Source organism: Dreissena polymorpha, chromosome 3 (assembly GCF_020536995.1).
Source record: "Dreissena polymorpha isolate Duluth1 chromosome 3, UMN_Dpol_1.0, whole genome shotgun sequence".
Lineage (NCBI taxonomy): Eukaryota > Metazoa > Mollusca > Bivalvia > Myida > Dreissenidae > Dreissena > Dreissena polymorpha.
Genome location: NC_068357.1, coordinates 125,320,661 through 125,341,321, shown reverse-complemented (window position 1 = coordinate 125,341,321; position 20,661 = coordinate 125,320,661). Strand labels below are relative to the sequence as shown.

The 20,661-nt window shown below is 33.6% G+C and overlaps 1 long non-coding RNA gene across 1 annotated transcript; it reads left to right on the top strand.

Annotated features, from left to right (window-relative positions):
- Positions 1-7,020: 7,020 nt before the first annotated feature.
- On the top strand, positions 7,021-9,342 carry LOC127871336 (uncharacterized). The gene is made up of 2 exons (XR_008045288.1): positions 7,021-7,475; positions 8,030-9,342. It is a non-coding gene; the product is annotated as an uncharacterized LOC127871336 (long non-coding RNA).
- Positions 9,343-20,661: the final 11,319 nt, after the last annotated feature.

Below are 20,661 nucleotides of genomic sequence, written 5' to 3'. Positions count from 1 at the left end.
ATTGTACCATTATGCTATTTCTCTATGACAGGTCACGATTTATAAAGTATATTAAATTGTGTACTGGCTTTATTAAAGTGATCTTGCCAACACAATGCAAGAGCAAAAACCATAGTGTTAATACTTTGCAGGAAAATTTCGTGGACGTTTATAAACATAATATTAATTTCGAACATGTTATGTTATAACCGAACTCTCTATAAGTTTAAGTAAGCATTTGTAGACTATCAGATATTACGTGGGCATTCTACCACCACTTGACGTGATTGGGAGCGGGCAAAACCGGGGTTTAGAAAAAACTGTGTGAAGACTTGCTCCCAGATAAAGACATGTTAATGCACTGACGCGGCTGATATCTTGACATGATATGAAAATAGAATAAGAAAACCATTTTGTTTGCTTTTATGTAAAATTTCATATAATATAATTATAGATATCATCAAACACTGTTTATATTTTCGTTTCCGGTATTCTTTTCTTTAAAGTTCACAAATCAATTATTGCATGCGCATATAGTTCGCAATACAAAAATGTTAACAATGAAAGAAAGAGAAACAGTTTGATTTGTATTTCCGATTACAAATACACTTTTCCAATTATTGTGAACACAAATATAGATCTGCTCGTGTCGGATGCAGTCTTTCAAAATTCATTACACATAGAACAAAGGATACAAAATGGCATGATAAAGTTGTAAAATATAAACACTCATTACATGTTTTATAAATTCACTCAACTTTTCCATAGTCGATAATCCGGAACTTACCATACAAATATTTTAAATCGACAATTTAGATCGTGACTCTTGTGTATTTAAATGGCTTAACTTAACTTTAGCGCGACCTTCTATTGAAGGCCATGTATTGCAAAAAGTACAGGACTGAAATTTAAATCAAATTTGATTCATCAGAAAACACTTTTCCTTTAATATGCTAAATGCGAAGTGATTGTTACATTTTTGTATTAGAAAATCTAAATTAAGACAACAATTTGTTTATATTTTGTACTCGAGTTATTGTATTTTTTAACACAATCAATTGAACATATATTTTGTTCATTTTCCGATCGATTATCGACATATTCGTTGTGTCATTAGTAAACATAAAGAAAGTAACATTATATTAAACCAAAAGTTGTATTAAAAATGCTTTAGATGTTTATATATTCGTCATTCCGTTCAGTAGTAGTATACAATATAAGGCGTCATAAATTGATCCTTAAATTAGATTCGTGTTGCCATGTGGAAATTGCTATTTATATAATCAGATTGCTAATTCAAAAGTATAAATATATATTTTTTAAACCCCATTTAAGCCTGGTTGTTTTGCCGCTTGACAACGCTCTGGGTATCAGTTGTATCAATATCCGACTTAGGCTCCTAATAACGCAAGAAAATGATTGTGCTTACATAACGTTAAATATTATCGAAAACAACATACAGGTTTACAATACACTATCCTCATTAAGAAAATACTGGTGTTATGCAGAAGGAACGCATACACATATGAAAATGACAATATGTGTGGACCAACAAATCATATGGCATACTTAAATTCGTCCATTTTAATACATAGTTTTATAATGGCATAATGGTTACTCCGTTTATGAACGACGACAAGACTTTTCAAAGGATACGTACTTCCTCATAGTATTGTAAATACAAGGTATGCGTGTTTCTGTTTGTTCTGTATTTAGTTCTCTGTCTTGATTTTGTTTTGTTAGACAGTCAGTTACTTAACATGAATACAAAATCACGTGCTAAAATGAGGCTTTTCTCCAGCTGTTGCAACTACAGTTTAATTTAATTTTATATTTCTTACACTTTTTGAAGTGTTCTTAAAATGCACATATTTGCCAGGATATCACTGAACAAACAAAAAGACTTCACCCAACTTACATCCCTGTTGGTTATGTATTCACCACGTAATTTAATGATATTTGATTTTGATAAAAACTTTTCGAAAATATAAGTGCTAAAATGTACTTTTCTATTTGTAATTTTGCATTGATTGTCACATTGCCAATATTCTTCGAGGGAGGAACATGTTTTTTTCAACAATACTGTTCATGGAAAAAAACATCTACATAAATTAAATTAAATAAAACGATTATAAAAGGCGTTTCGGAATAATACCTGAGTTATGAAAGTATGTTTTGACCAATGGGTGCGCACTCAAGTTGAAAGCAATATATTTTTGGAGTCATTTAAAATAGTTAATCTCAAGCAATAGCGTACACCGTCTCGTTTGCGAAATAAATAGATAACCGATAGACTACTATGTCCACATACAGGCGGATATTGTGATAGCTATATTGTGATAAACCAATAACATCATTTTATGGTCTTTATGTTTTATGAACGTGTCAAAATGTTCCATGATTTCATTGCTAGTCGCATATGTGTCCTCAGTAAAAATGACAACAGTTTTGAAGAAAACGTCACATTACCCAACTGATCAATACAATCAAGAGAAGACAAGTTTTTGACGCTATACTGTTTATAATATTGAATTGCATGGATACGAAACTAAGTTAACCCGCTACATAGATGAGCGTTATGCAGTTTATAGGTTTTGAAAAGAAAGGTGAAATAAAATGTCACAACAAATTGTACTACTAGTCTATGTCGTAAATCAACGGTACATGTCGCAAATCCTCCATAATTACTTTTTTCAAGTAAAAGTTGCATTGTAAGTGCAATGTGACCTATCCCGTTTCAGTATTTTATCGGGATGCACCTGATATGCCAGTTTTGATATATTGATGTTTCCTTGTTTAAACGTGTTAACATAATATATAGTTTAGGTCAAAACAAAGCAAATGTACCCAGGCGTCGCTTCTTTATGTCCGTCGGTTCGTAATTACTCACGTCAACACGTAGGAACATTCCGAATACTAAATGAAATTATTCTCGGTTTGATAAATACGGTATAGTATGGTTTAATACGTGTTATTTAGAAGAGAGATTATGGTAATGGTTTAGCGCGTATAATGCACGGGTTTTGTGTGCATGTTTTAGCGCGAAAGCGCACGAGTTTTTCGTTTTGGGGTATATATGATTTGCACATCTAGTGAGACGCCATTCGAGGGTTGTTTTTGACAGGCAAAGTTATGGAGCAAGAAAACGAAAGGGTGATAACGTAGTTTAGGCGTTCATTTGCGAAATACATAGTATTCGGAAGGAGATTTTCGATGAGAGGACTGAACTTCTGCTAGAAGCGGAATGGTGAGCTGGAACTTCGAACAAAGGTCAGACTTGTTGGTTCTGTTTATTGTAATAACACTGGCAACAACATTCCGATTGAAATTAACACAGGTTGTGTTCCTTGTTAACTTTAATGATAAGTATATTCAATAACATGCTCCATATCTTTATTTGTGCTGTTGTTTTTGTTTAGTTCCAACTATTCAGATACATCAATTGATTTGATTATTGGGTAAAAATGAAACTATTTAAGTTCAAAAAGATGTCGCAAATGTAATGGTCTGGAAGGATTATATATAGGTAAGGCCACATAGTGTGTCACTCCAGGTTGTTTTGATAGCAGAGTTAGATCACTCTCCCTCATGTTTTTACGAACACCTTGCTTTATTTTTATTGTTTTTAAGATATAAAACCTTATATGGTAATACATGTGTTACAAGTTTGTGTATTAGTTCCAAGCGTATAATTCAACAAACGATTAATAACAATTAACTGCCGTTTTCCTTATAAATCAGCTAGATGGTTGTGTGCGATATATGACGTGGTATGATAATGAGCGGATGAAAATTTATGCAAACATATCTTTAAACTATTCAGGTATTCCAATTGTGAATTAAGAATGAAACATAAAAAATCGATACATTACTGAAATATATATTATATTCATCTATGAAACAGCTATAGAGACTTGTCTTGTAAACTTTTTTCGAAACATGTTTGTGTTGTGCATATATTACATCTCGTTCACTGGATATTGAATAAACAGTTTATACGTTATTGTTGTATACAATTAAAAAAAAAAAATTCTCTAAATTGAATTAAAACATCAAGAGTTATTATATTTTTCATAATAATTTAAGACGTTAAGTTTTCCCTGCAAGGTTGGTGTCAATAATAGTGCATGCATATGTGCTAATTAATTTACGATATTTTGGATAAACTGTGGTATAAATTTGGTTTGAAAAGAGCATTGACAATAAGACTGTTGTTTTAAACTTAGATGAAAGGCATTTATCGGTTTTGTTAAATTTAGTTTCGTCATAGTTAAATGCATTTTTAAAGATTAGGTACTGTAATGATAACAAAAGTAGACCGGATTTATTTGCAATATAAGTCATTTTGTTTTCGTGATAGTTTTTGTTCTTGTTTGGTGGCCTGTTGGCTTGATGTGTAAAGACATTTTGCTTTTATGGTGTTTGGCCGTTTTTTGAATGCCAGTTAACATGTGTAATTTGCTTATCGTTTTGGTGAAAGCCAGTTGACCAGATGTGGATAAACCCAGTTAGCGCGTGTAGTTTGTTAACCAAATTTGTTAAAACGTGCGTTTACATTTACATTTTTGTTTTTATTTAATGTTAAGATTGTACTGTTCGAAGGATATTATATATATTGGAGAACATTAAATGTATGTTATTAAGGGCCAGATTGGCTTATGTAAATTAACCGGTTGGCTCGGGTTGTCCGTTGACAGTTTGTTGAAAGCAGATTTTTTCAGATGCGTATAAGCCAGTTTGCTTGCGTGTCAATTCACTAAAATGTCTCAAAACACATGTTGAAATTGCATTTACACATGTTTGCGAAGTTTATTTTTTCAGAAGCTGGACAGTTCGAAGAATAAATAATGAATAGTGTAACATTATAGTAAGAGGGCAGCTCGAAAGGTAAAAAAAAAAAAAAAAAAAAAAAAAAAAAAAAAAAAATTTTTGTGTAATTATGTGTTAGAAAATAACTTGTTAAGATTAATAATGATGCTTTTATTGATGATGATGTTATAAATGTTGATGATGATGCTAACGTTATTGATGAGGAGGAGGAATAGTTGACAGTATTTTGTGAATGGATAATACTACATTAACGAATTTTGAGTGAATGAAATTATTTTAGGTTTGATAAATACCGAATGATGTTGGTCTATACATATTATTTAGAAGAGAAAGTGAGTATGGTTATTGTTTAGCACGTAAAAATGAATGAGTTTCTAGGTTGTGCGTTTAATTGAACAAAAACAAGTAACGGTTCAGCAACAGGGATTATTCTCAGATGGTACATGTATTCCTTTTAGAGTCACAGAAATTCAACTTTGCATCAATACCGGTTTTCTTTGAGATTTGTTTGATGGGTTAAAATTCCAAAAATTTACGAGTTTTACAGCCGACCAAGTACCTACAGCTTTGTATTTGAGTGTGTTAAGCATTTTGTTGTTTTCAAATTAGTAAATCAAAATTAATACGGTGTTCTAGTATATCAATTGAGCTTATGCTATTGCCATGGAAATTTGAGCCAGGGTTCGATCAGTAGCTTAAAGTTTGTCTGTGTTGGTGAATTGAACCTTAAAACAAATGTCAAGTCGGTAGTTTTAATTTTAAGAGCAGAACATACGTATTGATTGTGAGAACATTAGTAAAATGTGTTTGGTATTTGTGCATGTCTCTTGTGGTCATTGGACCAAGTTGTTTAAGGCCAATTGGCCTGATTTTAAAAGCCAGTTGGCTTGTATTGTCAGTTGACCGTTTTTAAAGCCAGTCTATATGGTGTGTGAAAGCCTGTTGGCTTGTGTTGTCAGGTTACCGAACTTTCTTGGAACGAAAGTCTCATAGAATTTACAATATTTGCAAAATTATTGTTTGCAATGCAGTAACTGGACAGTTCGAATAGTATATTAAGTATTGAAGAACATAAAGGTATGGTTTATGTAGTATGTTATTATTATTACTAGGATTATTATGATGTATTTTATTTGGGTGCATTCGGAGAATTGCAAAGCCGGTAGTTAAAAAGGAGCCTATTACATCAGATATATTAAAGAAATTTTATCACACTTTTGTTTCTGAGAGCGATTGTTCTTTGGGGTATTTAAGAGGCGTTACAATCTTTTTCTTATTTTATGCTGTTTTTTAGGATAAGTGAAATTTTGTCTGTTAAAAGATCAGATGTTGTATTTTTAGATACGCATTGTGATATTAAAGTTGAAAAGTCAAAAACGGACATTTTAAGAGAGGGTAATACTGTTCTGATTGCAAAAACTAATACAGACACATGTCCTGTGAAATTGTTTGAAAAGTATTTGTGTGTTGCAGATATTGCATGTTCATCTACTGATTATGTGTTTAGACCAGTTTATTTGTTTAATGTTAAACACTGTTTCAAATTGATTTCTAATAATAAGCATATAAGTTATTGTACTATAAATGATAGTTTTAAGAAGAAGTTAAGTCTATTGGGTTATGTTTCTTCTAAATATGGACTTCATTCTTTTCGTGCCGTTGGAGCATCTATAAGTGCCAATAATAAGACTGTGGATAGACTTTGGCAAAGACATGGTAGATGAAAAAGTGTTTCCACTAAGGACGGATATGTTAAAGATTCTTTGAAAGACAGAATATCGGTGTCGCTAAATTTAGATTTGTGAAAAGTCATTATTAATGTATGTGTGATTTGAAATGTATGATGTGTTGTTCGTAGCACATTTAAAGACACTATAATATATTATTATATAAATGGTTTGGAAATGCTTTTGAGTATTAAGTTCTGTGTTTGTGTTGTGTGTATGTTTCCTTGTGGTCATTGGACCAATTTGTTTACGGCCATTTGGCCTGATTTGGTAAGCCAGTTGGCTTGAATGGTCAGTTGACCGTTTTTTAAAGCAAGTTGATCTGATGTATGAAAGCCGGTTGGCTTTTGTGAGTTGAACTTATTTTCTTAAAAAGCATGTTCACATGGAATTAACAATCTTTGCAAGTTTATTTTTTGCAGTGCAGTAACTGGACAGTACGAATGGTATATTAAGTATTGGAGAACATAAAGGTATGGTATATGTAGTATGTTATTATTATTATAAGGATTATGATTATGATATTTTTTATTTCCGTTTTAATGTTTATCATTAATTTTGCAAATATTGTTTTATTATATCTGTTTAATTCTCTTGTGCATTATTCGATTGGTCATTTGACCGTTTGTGAAGGCCAGAGTGTGCCTGATGTTGATTAGCCGTTTGGCTTGTGTGGTCATTTGACCGTTTGTGAAGGCCAGAGTGTGCCTGATGTTGATTAGCCGTTTGGCTTGTGTGGTCATTTGACCGTTTGTGAAGGCCAGAGTGTGCCTGATGTTGATAAGCCAGTTGGCTTGTGTGGTCAGTTGACCGTTGTTGAAGGCCATAGTGTGCCTATTTTGATTGAATTAATTTTATTGCTTTTACAAATGTTTATAATTGTATCTTTTCAGTTAAAACACAGTTCGAGAGGTATATAACGTGGTGGAGAATATTTAGGTATTCATTTTATGTTTTATATTATTTGTATTCTCTCTTTGTTTTATTCGAAAGTCCTGTAAAATACAAGCACTCACTCCTATTTTGTCTTTGTTTTATTATTTGTTTGATTATGATAATGATGATGATATGGGTTATAAAGATGATGAGATTTTAATAGTATTTTGAGAATAGAGAATAATAAATTTACTCATAACTATGAGTAAATGAAATTATTCTCGGTTTGATAAATACGGTATAGTATGGTTTAATACGTGTTATTTAGAAGAGAGATTATGGTAATGGTTTAGCGCGTATAATGCACGGGTTTTGTGTGCATGTTTTAGCGCGAAAGCGCACGAGTTTTTCGTTTTGGGGTATATATGATTTGCACATCTAGTGAGACGCCATTCGAGGGTTGTTTTTGACAGGCAAAGTTATGGAGCAAGAAAACGAAAGGGTGATAACCCCGCCCGCCCGCCCTTAATGAACATATGTATGGTTAAATAATTGGTTACATTGCTTTTATGTTTATAATTTTGCAATTATAAAGTCTATATTTAGTATATTTTCAGTTCGGTTTTTAGTCCATGTGAGATGGGATCTTAACACAAACCGATTCCTTTACTGGGAAAGACGATGGGTGCATTTTCATTTAAGTCTGAAGCAGCTATGTTTTCTTGATTATTTTGACTCATTTTTTACTTAATATTGTGTTTGAATGAGGTTTTTTAAGTTATGGGTGTCATGTTTTTCGAGACTCTCACTTCCTGGAGATAGTACCTCCAGCATATTTATTGAAATATTGGTATGTTTAAATTTCAGTGTTATTATTTTTTGTTGTCTTTCGAAATGAACGTTTAATTTTAAAGACATTCTTATTGTACGATTACTTAATATGTTCATTTTGGTGTGACTGGTTAGATGTTGAAGTCGGTTTAATATAGCTGTTCGTCATATGCACTTATATATTTCTCGGAATACTTATGATTTATCAACATTCTTTTTAGGTGCTTTATGGATTTTATGGTTTGAGTGATTTGTTTGTTTTTATGTTGATGTCCGGGGTGTGTGCGGGATGCTTTTGATGTTTGTTTGTTATGTTAATTTGCGCAATGAAATTGATAATGTTTTAATTACATTTTTTTTTACTAAATAATACTTAATGTTAACAGTATAATAATAGCTGCTTATTTGTAGATTTCTCTAAAATTAGAGGTTTCGGGAGGTGATGAAGGCACCTAGACACCGGTCTCGAGCCATGGGTATTCATACGTCCCCCTGCCATTAAAAGAAAAAATAAGAAAACAAAAATGGCAGTAGGGTTGCGTATCCCGCTCGCGGTTTTACCTGAATCGTTTATTACTACTGAGTATTGTATGGGGTGTACGTGAAGTCATGTACACTTCTCTTGATTGGTGGTGGTAGATGAATCTTGCAGATATTAGCAGCTTCTTTGAACAAATTAATGTTTCACATTTGTTAATTTATAATATTTAAGCAAGTTAGCGTGATTGATGGGCATTGTGGGCGTCCTGTGTGCACTGTGGGCATCGGCGGGGATCAGTTTATTCAAACAGTAACTCTTTTTTGAGATATATACTTGACGTCTAATTGTTATGAATACATTTGCACTTTTTCACATGACACACATGTGTATGTGAAGTATTCATAATTACATGCCCTACAGCATTTAAATAGTATCGTTTCAGTTCTTTATACACCTGAACAAAGATGTTACACCGTTTCCAGTCGTCTCGAGATTCCTCAACTGAGCGGTGCCGTTGAGGTCTATATCCATTGCGCATACAACATATACGGGCTTCAGAAGAATTGTTTTTTGCATTTATTTGTTGAAAGTCCTGTCAAATACAAGCACTCACTCCTATTTTGTCTTTGTTTTATTATTTGTTTGATTATGATAATGATGATGATATGGGTTATAAAGATGATGAGATTTTAATAGTATTTTGAGAATAGAGAATAATAAATTTACTCATAACTATGAGTAAGCTACTCTTTCACTACTATATGGATATCGTAACGGTTACTCCCGTTTTATTTTCTTTGGCAACCCCTAGCATTGCGATTTTAACACTTCTAGAAACGCATGTTTAATGCACAATGAAAACGGAGACGCCGAGCGTGTTTGTACTTATGTACGTGTCTACGTGCTGCATTTCGTGTAATCAGCTTAATTTACCTCTCGTTGAATTGATCAAAACCGTGATAGATTAACGACATTAGTTTATCATACACGAATGACTTTGTGTTTGCAACGCATTACGGTCTATTGACTGTTTTTCTCTATAGTGAAATAGTTGTATATACTCAACTCAAACGTATCTGCTTTGCAGATTTCGCTTATACTTTCAAAGCTAGATAGCCTAAACGTGAAAGTGACTACAAACGGAGGAACCTAAACCCTCTGTCTGTGTCCGTTTAGAGTAAATATCAAAATATTATTATGGTGGCAACTCTAATTGGTTGGTGATTTACTAAAAAAGTGGACAACTTTAATGTGAACATTATCAAAAAGGAAAGACTTATATCTGCAACCTGTATTTTGAATGTATGGCCCATCATTTGCTTTCTTTCAAGAATTTATTTTATATTTTTAGGTCTCCGTGGCGAACTGGAAATGGTATCCGCCTAGCGACCGGGAGGTAACGTCTTCGATTCCCACTGTGGGAGCGTTCTTGAGATCTGCCCCCAAAACACCACGTAATGTTTTTAAGCCCATGAAACGGACTCGATAGCGTTTCAAATAAGCATGTGGCTTTCGATGCAAACGAGATTACACAAATAGGTTTAAACTTTTATATAGTTAGTTAATTGTTAGTCTGGAAACAATAATTGCGACTCTGTCTTTATTCAAACTGGTTTCTTTGTGGCATCAGTATATGTTACACGTCTTGTAAGTGATTGCCTTTAAACGTAATTATGTTCGTTCAATTACATTGAATACCTTGGGCCTTTATAGACACTACCAAATCCGTTTCATTGCAAGAACTTGTACTTAAATTGATTGGAAGGATCATTAGAACGCTCGGGATTAAACACGTATTATCCCTGCAACAACGCTTATCCCACGGGAAAGGCCGATCAAAACGCGGAACATCGAGGTCACGACGCGGACACCAAACCCGCTACACAATTGCTGAACACCAAGTTCGCAGTGGGATCTGCTTTTATGTGTTGGTAAGACGTATTTAAATGTTCTGTTCAATTTAAATATACTTGTGAAATAATTGCTAGGTCAAAACCTATTAAGTTTATATTGATTGCACCAGCATACTAAAACTAGACCGCGAGTCCTTTGGGGCACCATATGGAAGATCAAGATGGACACGAACTAATGAATACAGTAAATACAAGTTGGCTTACTCTGCACAATCACCAACATCAACTGAACTAGTCAGTCAAGCTTCCACGCGGTATAATTTCCATTACTAATATACAGTCTAAGTTGTTTCAGCCATGCAATACCTCTGACAATTCCAAACACTACACTTAAAGCAGAATGACAATAATCAATGCAGTGCGTTTATATATTTTAGATATAACGCATCGAGACCATAGCATGACCGTATATAATAGCTGCATAGGACTTTAAAATTCCATGCCGATCGAAGTTGCTTGATATTTTTCATTTGAACCGACATATGAGCGTTTAGGCGGTGATGCATACAAATTGGAAATAAGTCTAATAATAATATAATCTTTAGGACATTTTTCTGGAAAGGTTGCTTTTTAACATGTATTCGCCATTAAATAGAAAAAATAAAATATATTACCTTTAAACTTCATAATGTGGCTCATTTCTTCAATAAACCAATGTTTAAAGAATATTAAAACTTAGGCAATACAAATATGTTTTGCAGATTTGCCATACCTTTTAATCGTACAATGATTTCTTTTCTTTTAACTGCGTCCGAAATAATCAGTTTCCCCTAATCCGAATGTTTTTTGCCATGAAAACCTTTTTTATTTCTTTATTATTACTTTTTAGAACATTGACTATTTGTCTTTCGTTAAACATAGAAATGTACAAACTAGAAACATTAAGCTGCTTCGTCGGAGACTTAGCGAACATATAAGTTAGCCTGCTACCAATAGTTTTGCAAATTCATTGCAGTCGCTGCATCTGACTGTGAAGTATAGACCGTATGACGATGGGATTGGTGATATAGCGTAGAAAGAATGTTGATAAAAAATAAATAAAGTAAAATGAGAAAGGATGCTGAATGTAGGTTATAAAGCTTTTATCTTTAATTGTTGTTCATAACTGTCGTTTTATTTCATTCACCGTAATGGCACACACTCATTTTAAGTATTAGTAAATTGTAGGTATTAACTTAAGCTTCGGTATTTAAAACTTTAAAATGAATGCACAAACTCATTTTAATTGTGACAACAAAAACAGATTTTTTTAATCATTTTGACCTCAATTAACATTCCCAGTGTGTACATATTATTCTTTACAGATTTGGGTATATTTGTTATGCTACTACTATTCTAAACAAATCATGTTCGATTTTGACATTTAATTTTTATATTGGCATAAAGTATATGTGTAACATTCTGATTTCGGAAATGATTTTGGTTGTATTTTTCCTTTACTAAAAGAACCGTTATAAAAAAGAACGATTACATAAAGCACCTATATTAAAACCGCAGATGAAAAACAACGAAGGCAAACATACGTATTTGTAATGGTGTCCAGATTAAAGTCACTAACATATGGGTCACAAAATATTTTTTTATAATACAATATGTTTATATTATATAGTTGTAGAACATCATCTTAATAATTCGTTTTTAACAGAAGATGCTTATGAATGGCGGTGTTTTGAAAATAAACAAACCAGTTGAACCGGACTATGAAAATGACTTTGATATTTTACTATTAAGACAATAAACAAATCCATTTAACTATCGCCACATTTGAACGATTTTAGGATTTGTTTTCCTCAAAACATGAACATTTTACGCTTCATATGTTTCAGACAGATTGTTTTAATTTCCAATTAAATCTCGATTGGAGCCTTTGAGGTGATAAATAAGTTTAATCTTAAGAACAGATCTCTTAAAAGGCAGCTGTATTGCTTATGCATTCTAAATCATGTGTTTTCTAAAGTATCTTGAAAGAATTTGCTTCTATTATGGTTTAAGAATCGAATATTAAGATGTGTAACACTTTGCGAAAATTAAATATATACATCTTAAAATCTTCGCGATCTTTGGAAATATTTGAGCATCGCCCTGTGAAAAGGGGGTTTAATGCATGTGCGTAAAGTGCCATTGCAGATTAGTATGCAGTCCGCACAGGCTTATCAGGACGACACTTTCCGCATAAACATGATTTTTGATAAGAAAATATTATGTTCATATGGAATATGGAATAAAAGCGGAAAGTGTTGACTGAACAGGTTAATCTTGGACACTTCTTAACACACATGCATTAAAAGCCGTACTCTCAGAGCGAGGTTCATATACTTGATATTTAAGTTCTTCGGTTCTACTTATGACAGCAATTAAAGAAATGTTGTAACGCTGTCATCCGTATGAGGTACACGTTTCAGTTCATGCAATTGCTCCAAATAATGTGACGCGCTCATCCGAATGAGGTAAAAGTTTCAGTACATGCAAATGCTCCAAAATGTTGTGACGCGCTCATCCGTATGAAGTAGAAGTTTCAGTTCATGCAGTTGCTCCCAAATCAGATTTCTCTCAATCTGCAACACTGGTTATCAATAACAATTAGCTAGTTAAGTAACAAGTCGCATGAAAATGCATAAAATACTGTCCAGCATTGAACAGTAAACCGTTTCTTGAAGAAGCATAAAGTATTTACTAATAACATTGATTTAACGGAACAAAAATAAGTTTTCATTAAAGTTCAGTAGTACGTTTTTAATAATGATTAGTATTCTGTGACAGCATATTGTTCAAGCATAAAGATAAATCATAAAAATAACATAGCTAGAATGTGGATACTGCCAACTTTAGTGAATTATCATGTGTCTACACATTAGACAAAACGATTGAATTCAATGGATTATGGAAATACCATATATAATTTATTCATACAGTGCGAGATCAAGGTAGCCGAAAATAAATTGTCAAAGGTAATAGACGTTTACTGCATTGATTTTATACAATACTATGCTATGTTGCGTAGTTTGGACCATTTTGAGTATTTTTTTATCTTACGCACACGGTTGTTTGACGTTGAACAAGTGGTAGGGTCATTCGGTAATATACATATTCATATTGGTAAAGCTGGGTGAATACACGTCGGTTTGCTCTCTTCTTGCATCACTGAAGTCAGCGCGTGACCACGGAGAATATGACACACCGTAATTAAACGTGAAATACAAATACATCTACGGAATCGAAGTAATGTAAAACTTGTTTTCAATATGAAATTGTGGACACTAATGCAGATACACAAAATCATAGTTTCAACACCATAGACTTATGTGTAATTTGTTCTCGATAGTAGCAAATATGGTGTGTAATATATTCTACAATGTTGCAACAATAAACTAGAAAACTGTCGCGTTGATTTACATGTTTAGTGCTGGAAGCGGGTTTTAAGTACAGTATCACAGACTTACCTTATCTACGGTTCTGTGCTGGAGAGCAGCTCTCATGTATTGTTTCTTGTAAAACGTACTTTTTTTTAGTTCTGTCCTGGATACCAACTTTCTTGACATTTAATGTACGACATACCAAATTACGGTATTGATAATAAAATAGAATGTACAAGAATTGGCAAGTTATCAAATGTCCGTACACAGGACTTCCCATAGCAATTTCATTTTAATATATATTACTTTGTGGCCTTTTATTTATTCCAACGCATAAAGAATGTTGCAATTTGTCACTATAAAAATGCATACTCTTGATAAGGTCTTAAAGTAGAACGCATGCATTTCTGATGTGAGTATGTGAATTTCATACGTAAAAGAAGACGAATATCGGAATATATGTATTCGAGTATTGTAGGAATTTTATAACAAAATTTTAAATTCGGAAAATAAAACAACAGCATGTGAGGGCCACAACTATTTGAAATTGACCAAGATATAAGGAAGTGAAACTATTCAAAATATTGCTTGTTTAATTATATAAAGAAAGCAAAACTTTGAAAAAAAGTTGTTATTTATTTAAATCCTCAACAGTTTTATTTTAAGCTTTTGGTAATACGAGCCTGTTAAACTTATTCGCATGTTTTGGAGAGCATATTACCATGTTCGTCGTGTCGCAATCAGCGGTCGATGTACAGGTTATGCCTATGTCGAAAATAGTTATTCCCCCATAAGTTCGTTTCCTCTATTTAAGGCCATACATATACGTTCGTTATACTCATTAAAAAGTAATGCATATAGTTAATATCTTACACATCGAATCAAACACACCACACAGGGCCATCCATTTTATTTAATATATATCGCCCAATTGGTGCCAAAAGGTACCATTTGCCATTAACTTTAAATGTCACATGGGACCTTTTTGCACCAATTGGGCGATATGAGAGAGAAGGATCAACTTATAACGTTCTTATAATCATTACTTATAACGATGCATAAACTTATGTCTACAATCAGCGTTATTACATTTATGTATCGGTTTATACCGAAACACTTCTATAGTTGTCAACATTTCAAATAGTTAATATACTTGCTTGCTTTGCACACCATTTCTTGTTTGGTGTAGCCTGCGTTAAATGTGCATGTTTTGGTTGAAGTTTCAGTGCATTCCGAGTTTATACAAACTAGTTACTTTAACACGTTTTAGCGTTCAATCTCAGTATATATAAACGGAACATAAAATCGAAGTTATAGCAAAGTTGGAATGCCAATATTGGCTTTTACATAGCAAGCAATATGGTCTTTGTCGTCAGACTCAAAATAAACAATTGTGTTAATTATTAAAAACACAGAGTTGCAGACGAAATTCACGAAAATAATTGTTATTGAGTTACGAACAAAAATGTGGGTTATTTGATGAGTCAAAATATCTGTATTACATACAATCAATATCAATACATTCCCCGTGACCTAGAATGAATTAGATAGTTTATGCACAAACATACGCTTATGTTTTAATGTTCTTTTAAAACGTATACCCAATTTCATTCTAATTGCTGTTGTGCATAAGTGATAAGAACATCGCGTTTTTATATAATGTTTTTAAACTATTTTATGTTATAACTATATAAAGAAAAGTTGCCCTCGGGACATTTTAGCATGCGTGCGAAAATCAGTTGTAGAAAAATAGTTATTATAGTTATAACGGACATGAAGTAGCGATATGAGCATGCAAATGATCGTTTACAGGGATATAACGCGATATTTTTAAACGAGAGTTTGTAACACACTCTTTTTCCAAATTATCACATCAACATAGTATTGTTACTTGATGCATCAATATTGTTTGAAAAGAGCGAATATGCATTGTTAACATAAAAGTATGTGCTAAGGGACACTATTGTCAATATGTCCATTTCGTATCGGACCCTCTTTAGTCTAAACAACGGTTCATATAGACGGTCGAATAATGTATTATACAAGTACTTCATTTGGAAATGGTCGACAATTTGTCCCCATGATTAAAGTTTGTATCAAGAACCTACAGTATACACGTTTGGCAGATATCGTTTTATCATTTCGTGTTAACGCGACATTCTGTCCAGGCATGTGATTAGTTTTAAATACGAACCAACTAACAACGCAAAGCTACTCGTTAAAATATTAATGGTCAAAGTATATTTGTATTTACTAGTTGCGAAATAACGTTCGTCAATTTTCGCGCGACCCTAATTATTGGTTGGAGCAAAAGCGTACGACTTGCCGTTGGGCGAAACTGAAAATGATTCAGGATCTTACGAAATGGTGTACAAGTCATTTTTTGCTCCTTAATTTAAAAAGCGAATACCCACGTTGAGTTGTTAAAGTAACATTACTACTTAAAATCAACAAAAAATTCGTACAATATTTCGTAAAATATAGCTAAATAATTAAAAACCATTGTTCTTTATGGCAATTGCCAAAATTTCAACGCCATATGTGGTCTGGTAAAATAGATGTATGTGGATACAAATTGCTCGTTTTAATAATGGTTTTAACATGGTACCATTTTAGTGTTCTTGTGTCGTATGAATAGATATATTCGTATGAAATTAGCATGGAATTTATTGTGTCCACAAATAAATAAAAACGAGCATTTTGTATCTACAAAAATCTATGTAATCATACCAAATCTACCGTTGAAATTGTGGCTATTGCTATAAGGAACACTGAATGTTTAGGTTTTAATTTTATTTTAGGAAATTTTCGCTGATTTTGAGCGTTATAGGGACTTTAATAAAGAATTCAATAATATATTTCTTCATTTTATCGTTGAAGGAACATGTATTTCTGATGTTTTTTTCATGAACATTGTCGGCATTTTAATATAAGGTTTATTTACTGAATGTTCAAACACGTTTTCAATTTTAAGTAATAGCAAACAGTTGCATATCAATGGAAATTTTATACGCAAATGACTCATAATTGTTAATATAATATATCTTATACAATATATATTAAACTTTACTGATTGACACCGCAAGTCGCAGTCTGCTTTGTGCGAAATTCAATTTCTTTAAAATATAAGACAGCAACATAACAAACACCGAATTGAAAAGGGCTTGTTGTATGTGTTAAAGTGTTAAACAGTTCCAAAACTATATAGTTGAGCGAGACATACAATATCATGATTGCTCTTCTATTTGAATTTTGTTTTATTGTTTTATTCAATAATGAGATAATGTCTTACCGGCTTCATTACTCCACCAAAACAAAATCACCAAGATAATTGCGGGAGCAACCAGCGTGGAACAAAACTAAAATATGTAAACAAGAAATACGTTTAAAATTCCACTAACGGCAAACTTATACTTTGTTTTTTAATTAAGGAATTTTGCATGCCTTGGTTTAGTTTCCTTTTAAAACTAAAAAGATCAGACATATCTGCTTCTCAGAATGTTGATAAAACAGATTATGTTTTGCATAAATTATTTGTGTCAGGACCTTCTTTCAGTCAATAAAAGGCTTACTTCTAAACCTTCAGAAGATAAATATCATAATGAATGTTACAAAGGTTTATATACTTTTTAAGGAATTCTTAAATACTATTTGTATAGGTCTTATCCCTGTTATTCGTTAAACCTGTTTCAAATTTAAAAGTACATTTGCGACCATTTTGTGAACATTTCAAGGTTGTTTTTCTAAAGACAGTTGTAGTTGCCATTTGTTAAACAACTTATTCTGATTTCGGGTCATCTTCCGAAAACATAGCATCTTTAACAAAATAAAAGGATGAACAGTGTGTATGGCGTTTTACACACACCTAGTGCAGGTTTATAAACAAAGGGGCAAAAAAGCATGTGGCTTAAGTGGTTTAATCTTTCTGGTCCAAACGTAAACGATCGCACATAAGGTTTCACGTAATGAGTCTCATGTTTCATTAAATTGTATAATAACGCATCAGAATACGTGTATAGATGATATAATGCTAAGGGTGGCAGAGCGCTGGACGCTCAATCCATTTCGTCACATTTACTATTACTTGATGCGTGGCAGATGATTTAATATGTTTCAAGGTCCAAACTAGCGGAATTTTCGCATTGAAAATCGTTTTGTAAGCAACGTATGCAACGACAATTCTCGCTTAATTTAGCTGACAAGTTTAAGATGCAAACGTATCAACAAATCGCGAAGTGTTTTGTGAAAATGAGCAAACATAACTTATGTGATACTTTACATAATACAATATATACAAAAACATATTGACACAACAAGTATAATGTTTGGACCAGTACAATTAAAATTCAAGTAAAACAATATTTTGCATACAATACGAACGTTTCGGCGTTCCTTATAAAAAAGGTATAGAATAAAAAGATGACTGATGCTTATTATTCTTTACTCATTTAAACGCTGTTATATGTACAAAAGTGTATCTGATAATAATTGTAAGCAATTAAGTCAGCATTACAGAAATTCGCATTGGATGTTTCAGGTCTGGAAACAAAAAGTACAATTATCATTAAACGTCAGTTCCTGCCAAATAAACACATATGATACGATGACTTCCACCTTCGTTCCAGGGGGATTGGAGCATTATTTAGACGGTATCCCTATATTAACTATTAACCTTTAGCTGTAAACATGGCGTGCGATAAAATAATAAAACATCGATAACTAAAGCGAGTTTATTGTTGTTATTTTGTGTCATTTCTGACAAGTTAATATTGTTTTGACATTTCCAAAATAGGGAAAAGTTAAACATTCGATCAGACGTTGTACTTAAAAATGCATATAAACATCATCATTTGCAAAACAAACAGTTAATGATTTAGCAAATATTAATGTAAACATCACTATACCCATTGTCACAAAAATTAGAAGAATATTAATGTAAATACCATGTTTATGTTGTTCGAAATCGCAGTCCGTTTCAACGGGTCTTGGATCTACAAGAAGTACTGACTGCTACAAATATTGTTTTGTGATAGGACCACTGTCAGTTGCTAACTGCGTCATACACAACGTAATGGTTACAAATGGTTTAATGCCAAATTAAAGAATGGAAGGTGTGACTTATCAAATAGTCTAGTGGGCGTGATGATACGCTTCCGGCAAGAGAATGTGGTCATAATCGCAGATATAGCAGATTTATTTCACCAGGTGTGCGTACGTAAACAAGCCTTGATGCTGATCGCTTTCTATGGTGGCCAAGTGTTGACATGACAAAATCCCCAAAGACATACTACATGCAATTTCACCTGTCGCCGAGCTGCGCGGCATATGCGTTAAAACGAACTACATAAGACAACGCTGAAATGTATGATGAAGAAGTGATATCAGAAATTTCTATGTCGATGACTGTTTGAAGTCCGTAGGATCAGAAGAGGCAGCTGTTTAACTTGCTATATAGTTGCAGCCCCTTATGAAACGTGGCGGCTTCCGGTTTGCCAAGTGGCTTAGCAACAGTAGGAAGGTTCTCGATGCTATACCGGAAACGGAACGCGTCAAACTTGACCTCGGGGAATCTCTACCAAACGATCGAGCGTTGGGCGTTTTATGGAACGTAAATGATGATACGATTAATTTCAAGGTGAAATTAAAGTACAAGTCTGTCAAAAGATGACGTATGCTTTAGATAGTAAGTTCGATATACGACCCTCTTGGATTGGTTTCTCCGGTCACGTTGAGAGCAAAGGCAATTGTACAGGACTATACAGAGAAAAGATCGTCTGGGATGATGTCACGCCGCAGATATCCGGAAACGAGTGACAGCGGTGACTTTCAAGCCAACAACACTGGGAAACTAAAAGATGCGCTAATCCATGTCTTCGGTGACGGTTCCGAGTTGGACTACGGCGCATGCGCATACCTGCGTTTAGCAGACGAACACGACTGTGTTTCATATTTCCTTGTCCTCGGTAAAGCACGACTGGCTCCTATTAAGCAGATGTCAATTGACGCCAAAGATACAGATGGGCTTCAGAAATGGTTTAATTGCCCTGCGTTTCTGCGTCGTGATCCGTCATCATGACACAGTGCACGACTTGAGCGGCTATGACGTTGAGGTTGAGAGAGAAGCTGTCATCAGCCATACATCGACTGTATAAGAATGTATACATTGACTGTTCACTACTCAAACTGGACAAAGTTACAGCGGGCTATTGCATGGCTATTAAGGTTCAAGTCATATTGCAGAAAACGCTACCTAAACCATAACGTAGAAGTAAGCACTTCTGACTTAAATGTAATATATGTCAGTAATGCCACACGTACAATACTACAGTATGTGCATAGAACAAAATTCGCAGAGAAACTCACATCTACGAGCAGGGGCAATCCGGTTAAACCGACAGTCAGTTAGCTGCGTTATATCCGTAGCTGCATAACGGGTTAATCCGGGTAGGTGGCAGACAACAACAGGTCAATGCTGACAATAACCTCATTGTCCTCCCTAGTAAGCACCACGTTACTAGGCTCATCATTTGGCATTATCACACGCTAAATGGTCACGTCGGTGTTCAGCAGGTGCTCGCCTCGTCACGGGAAAAATTGTGGATATTACGCGGTCCAAGTACAGTAAAAATGTTCTAAAGGACTCCTTCGTTTGTAAAAGCAACACAGTCAAC